Genomic DNA, 5,908 nt, shown 5'->3' on the forward strand with positions numbered 1-5,908 from the left:
ACAGAGATGAAATGCATGTTATTTGTCATCTTAACTGTTGAAAAATACAAATTAGTGGCATTAAATATATTCAAACTATTACCACTATCTATACTTAAAGCTTTTTCATAATCCCCAATAGAAACCCTGCATGCATTAAATAAGCCCCATTTCTTAACTCTATTCAAGGTCCTTCATTTAAATGGAATTCTATTTATCCTTTCCAAGGTACACCTGTTTTCTAGAATATATCAAAATTGTATTCTTTTTAATGCTAAAACAACGTCCTATTACATGCAAATGCCACATTTTGCTTATCTATTCACTTGTTGGTGGAAGCTTGAATCATTTCTACTTTGAACATATTGTAAAAACGCTGTAATGAATATCTGTGTATAAACCATCTACTTACGTCTCTGTTTTCAGTTCTTCTGCATTTATTTCTGTGGGTGACAATACTGTGTCCTACAATAGTACTGTGTTGAACTTGTGAAGAAACAGCAGGGTCAGGCACCGTGGCATGGAGGGCTGAACCTCTGCCTGTGGTGCTGGCATCCCATATGGGCACGGTTTGAGATCTGGTTGCTCCATTTCCCATCTAGCTCCCTGCTCACGTGCCTGGGTAAGCAGTAGAGTATGGTCCAAGGTCTTGGGCCCCTGCAGCCACTGGGGAGACCTGGTGGAAGAGCTTGGTTCCTGGCTTCTGACCAGCCCAGCTTCAGCTATTGTGGCCATTTGGAGAGTGAACCAGCAGCTGTTTCTCCTTCTCTCTCTCTTTTTTAATTGATTACATTGCATTATGTGACACAGTTTTACAGGCACTGGGATTCCCCCCCGCCCCCACCCCCCATGGTGAATTTCTCCACCTTGTTGCATTACCACAGTTCAAATTCAGTTGAGATTCTTTCAAAAAATATGGAACATGTCACGAATTTGCGTGTCATCCTTGCGCAGGGGCCATGCTAATCTTCTCTGCATCATTCAAATTTTAGTATATGTGCTGTCAAAGCAAGCACCTCCTTCTCTTTTTATAATCTGCCTTTCAGATAAACAAATTTTTAAACACAGAGAGAGAGAAACAAAAAACCAACAAAACAAAGCAACTAAGATATTTTCTACAATGACTACAGCGTTACACATTCCCTCCCACCGTTTGCAAGGTCCTAGCATTTCCATATGCCAGTAAACACCTTTTTCAGGCTGTAGCCCTGTGATTGAGTGACACGTGACTAACCTGTGGCCCTCCTACCACCTGCAGTCCATGCCTGATTGACCACGCCTTTCTCAGCCCTGAAGCCCAGAGGCTCATTCATGTCCCTTGCACATTTCATGAACTGCCTCTTTCACCATCACTGTTCATATTTTGACGCTTTCCTGCCAGGTTTTCTGCATGTGTCTCTCTGTCTATCCCTCCCTGGGCATATGGATCTACATACAGTTTGATAAGCTGCTCTTCTGCTTCAGAGATCAGTTTTTTCTCCTGCTAGTGTAAGGTAATCAGAAATGTAATTCATTTTCAGCAAATGAAAGAATGACACAGGCCCGGCGTGGTAGCCTAACGGCTAAAGTCCTCACCTTGCATCTGGCCAGAATCCCATATTGGTATCGGTTCTAATCCTGGCTGCACCACTTCTGATCCAGCTCTCTTCTTATGGCCTGGGAAAGCAGAGGAGGATGACCTGAGTCCTTGGGACCCTGCACCTGCATGGAAGATCCAGAAGAGGCTCCTGGCTCTTGGCTTTGGATTGGCTCAGTTCTGGCTATTGTGTCCCCTTGGCGAGTGAACCAGCACACAGATCTTTTTCTCTGCCTTTCCTTCTGTCTGTAAGTCTGCCTGTCCAGAAAGGTAAAATACATAAATTCAACTTTTAAAAAAAAGCAATGCATGCTTAGTGCAACAATGGAAATGGTACAAGCGCATATGAGTAAAAGACAAGTATCCCTTCGGCCTTTTCTCCCATCCCCTGCCCCCAGCGCTCCCAGCACTAACACCTGCTATACACTGACCTGCTTTCCCTGGCCCATTCGAACAGATGCATATGCACATTTATATGCAGACAGACTATTTTTTTCTTCTGGCTTGTTTTTACCCAAACATAATTAAAGTAAATGTATCCATCTACAATACTTCTTTTGATCATCTCCCTCTGGACAACCTGTTGGAAACATCCCTAGCAACTTGAGAGATACGACTCAGCTATATATTTTTTTCTTTCCTAATTTTTCTCTTTCTGTGTGTGTGAGTGTGTGTGTGTGTGTCCCCTCGGTCGTACCACTGTCATTTGCAGTCAGTCTCTGCTCTGCCCCCTGGTTAGCAGACCTCCTTATGATTCTGGATATTGAAATAAAGCGGTTTTATTTCCATGAAGATCAAGGACCTACGGTCCAAAGCTTCTTCCCGGAGAACAGCACAGGATATCTGTCAGGTGGCTCATTGGCTCCATCTCCCATTTCCTGAGCTTTGAAAGCCACAGTCTTTGAGGGCTGAAGCTCATGGATTAAGCCCAGTCATGTCACAAAACCCCTTTCTTCCTGTGTGTTGGGCACCAGTATCAGCTGAAAATATCAGCTTCCTGATGAGCTAGATAGGGGACACAGTTGAGAACCAAGGTCACAAGGCACCTTGCTCGGTCTGCCCATCCAGATCTGAGCTGGGTAGTCTCAGTGCATTGCGTCAGGGTGTGGGGGAGCTCAGGTGGCTGTGCCGAAGAACCACGCAGCTGGCCGAGTGCTTCTGAGATGGGGGCTCCACGTGGGCACCTGCTTCCTGCTGCATCACTAAGAAAGCCAGGCATTCTTCTTTATTCGGGCGTGGGGGGTGCAGCAGAGAGAGATAGAAATATGAATGTATGTTTCCCCTCTGACTTTTTCAATTGAAGTTTTCCCCCATGTTTATTATATCTGTTTTTATTTATTTGAAAGGCAGAACAGCACAGAGAAGGGAGACAGAAAGAGAGAGATCTTTCTGTGACTCACTCCCCAAATGCCAGTATTAGTCAGGTCTGAGCCATGTCCAAGCCAGGAGTGAACATCTCCATCTGGCCTCCAAGGACCCAAGTACCCGAGCCTTCATATGCTGTCTCCCATTAGCAGGAGCTGGATTGGAAGGTAGAACTCTAACCCAGGCACTCCAGAACGGGACATGGGTGCCCCAAGCAGCAGCTTCACCCACCACGCTGCACCTGCTACTTTTCTCTGACTTTGGAAAGGGAAGAGATCTGATTTAAGGGTTGCCGTGGGAAGATCGGGATGAGAGAAGACGCCTCACACTGAAGAATGAGTCACACTCCAGAAGGTAGATTTCTCCTTCCACCTGCTGTTCAGCGCATGCATGGTTGTCCTTTTCTCTGGTGTCCACCTGCTCTGCTGGTTGGTACTGGTGGCAGCTAGGTCTCTAAAGGCATGCCCTTTACTTGCAACACCCCCCTCCACACACACACACACACACACACACACACACACACACACACACACTTCTTGAGTTTCATTGGAAAGATTCAGAAGTTCTGGGGGACTGGTGCACACCCACATTGCAGAAGGTGGTGACAGGGTGAAACGCAGCCGGAGACAGCATCCGCCCACAGCTCCCTTGGCTCATCCGTCACACGACCAGGGTGATTCAACCAGTTCCCTAAAACCCTGTTGTGCCAGCCTTCTGTGATGTTGCCTTCCCTGGAATAAGGGCCACCTTGACCCTTAAGTAAACCGGGGAGGACTATGGAAACCTGATGAGACCAAACAGTTCTTTTCACATGGTCTGGAATAGGAGACTTTTGCTGCTAAGGCCAGCGGGCAAGACTGAGTCACTTGGATCGCCGTTACAGTGGTGCACGCTGTTGTCTGTAACAGCCATCTCTCTGAAAGTATCAGTGGGCATCAGCCCCGACAATATCACCTACCCTTTCACTATGGTTTGGTGATTGTGTCCCTCCAAAGTCCCTGTTGCAACCTAAGGCTTCCTGTGACAGTGTGGAGAGGCGGAGCCTGTGGGAGGTCATTAGAATGTGAGAATGAAGTTAGTGGGTGGAGTTTAAGCAGACTGATACACCTCTTCTGCCCTATAAGGATACAACATCCTTTGAAAACAATTTGGAGATTAGATGCTGTTGCTTTGCCCAAATTCTGAATAAATAATAACTATAAAAACGTGTGGTTAATTTAAATTAAATAAATAGGTTTACCATTTAATGTCCAAATCGAAATTGTGAAGATGTTTCAATTTTTTTACTTATTCATTATATTCATAAGAGAAATAAATATTTTTAAATATTTTTCCCAGAAATAAAATTTTCCCTGGAAGCCTAGAACAGCTCTGCCAGCTTGTGTCTAAGTCAGATGGAATTCCCAACAAAGATCCCGTCATACTCCATTTTCTCTTCTTTACCAATGGCTTTTTTTTTCCCCGTGACCCCTTGTGAGGCTGTTTAAGAGAGTTTGCTAATGGGCTACACTGGTCCATCCATTGCACCTGATTTGAGGCCTCACATCTAGCAGGCAGGGTTGATGGAGCTAACACTTCTGCACTTCAAATGTTAGGGACCATCTCCTACTCATCCTGAGAAAGTGGCTTGCTTTCCTGCGATAACTTTAAGGTTTTTTTAACTTATTATTATTATTATCATTTTATGATACAGTTCCATATTCCCTTATTCCCTCCCCAAATCCCTCCCCCCCACCTAGTTCCTCTATTTCATTACTAACTTATAGTTCTTCATACACAGTCATATGTGCATCATTGTGGGCATGGACAATGGCAGAGAGTCCAGCATCCTATTGTCAAGATATAGTCAACAGTTTCATTGTAAGTTCATCTTTTCTAGAAGCAGAAATGCATACTACACTGCATCATCACATCTGGATGTTGGTCTCCATTTCACAGCTACTGTACATCCCCTTAAATTAAAAGTGATGATACAAAATCAACAATAGAAAGAAAAATAGAAATTTACAATGCAATGAAGTTAAATGACATGTTACTAGATATGGCAGTCTCTATTACATCGCTACTATACATCCCCTTAAATGAAAAGCCACAAAACAAAATCAACATCAGGGAGAAAAAAGAAATGAACAACTCCAAGAAGTTAAATAACATGCTATTAAATGACTAAAGTGTAGCTGAAGAAATGAAAATCAAGAACCTTCTTGAAGAAAATGATGCCACTGCATGATCTACTAGTCATCGAATGATTTAATCAGAAGAAAGTGTTTTGAAGAGATGAAACTAACAGAAAGCAACAAAATCCATGCAATACAGTTTCCACTGGTTTTTGTCGAAGTGTGTCTCTTCTAGACAATAAATAGATGTTGTTTTGTTTTTTAATCCAGTCTACTAATCTATGACGTTTGATTGAGCTTAAGCCATTTTATTCAGAGTTTAATATGTATGGGTGGTACTTTGGTCCTATCATTTTAGGAATGGGTTGTTCATCAGTTTAGTCTTCTGTTGTCATTTTACTGGGATGTTCTTCCCGTTTGCCTTTGGTTTTGGTAGGTGCTATTCTTCTCTGACAAGAGAACATCTTGAAGTATCATTTGTAGGGCAGGTTTGGAAGAGGCAAATTCTTTTTTTTTTTAAAGATTTATTTTTATTATTATCTTTTTTTATTGGAAAGGTGGATATACAGAGAGGAGAGACAGAGAGGAAGATCTTCTGTCTGATGATTCACTCCCCAAGTGAGCACGACGGCCGATACTATGCCAATCCGAAGCCAGGAGCCTCTTCCGGGTCTCCCACGTGGGTGCAGGGTCCCAAAGCTTTGGGCCGTCCTCCACTGCCTTCCCGGGCCACAGGCAGGGAGCTGGAAGGGAAGCGGGGCTGCCAGGATAGAACCGGCGCCCATATGGGATCCTGGGCGTGCAAGGCGAGGACCTTAACCACTGCACCACCGCGCCGGGCCCAAGGCAAATTCTTTTAAACTCTTCTTTA

At 44.1% G+C, this 5,908-nt stretch overlaps 1 non-coding gene across 1 annotated transcript; it reads right to left on the reverse strand.

The window, feature by feature from the left end:
- Nucleotides 1–888: 888 nt before the first annotated feature.
- LOC121146944 lies at nt 889–995 on the reverse strand. Its single transcript, XR_005882302.1, has one exon. It is a non-coding gene; the product is annotated as a U6 spliceosomal RNA (small nuclear RNA).
- Between the last annotated feature and the right edge of the window lie 4,913 nt (nt 996–5,908).

Source organism: Ochotona curzoniae, unplaced genomic scaffold, assembly GCF_017591425.1.
Source record: "Ochotona curzoniae isolate NIBS_2020 unplaced genomic scaffold, NIBS_Ocur_1.0 scaffold_4505, whole genome shotgun sequence".
Classification (NCBI taxonomy): domain Eukaryota; kingdom Metazoa; phylum Chordata; class Mammalia; order Lagomorpha; family Ochotonidae; genus Ochotona; species Ochotona curzoniae.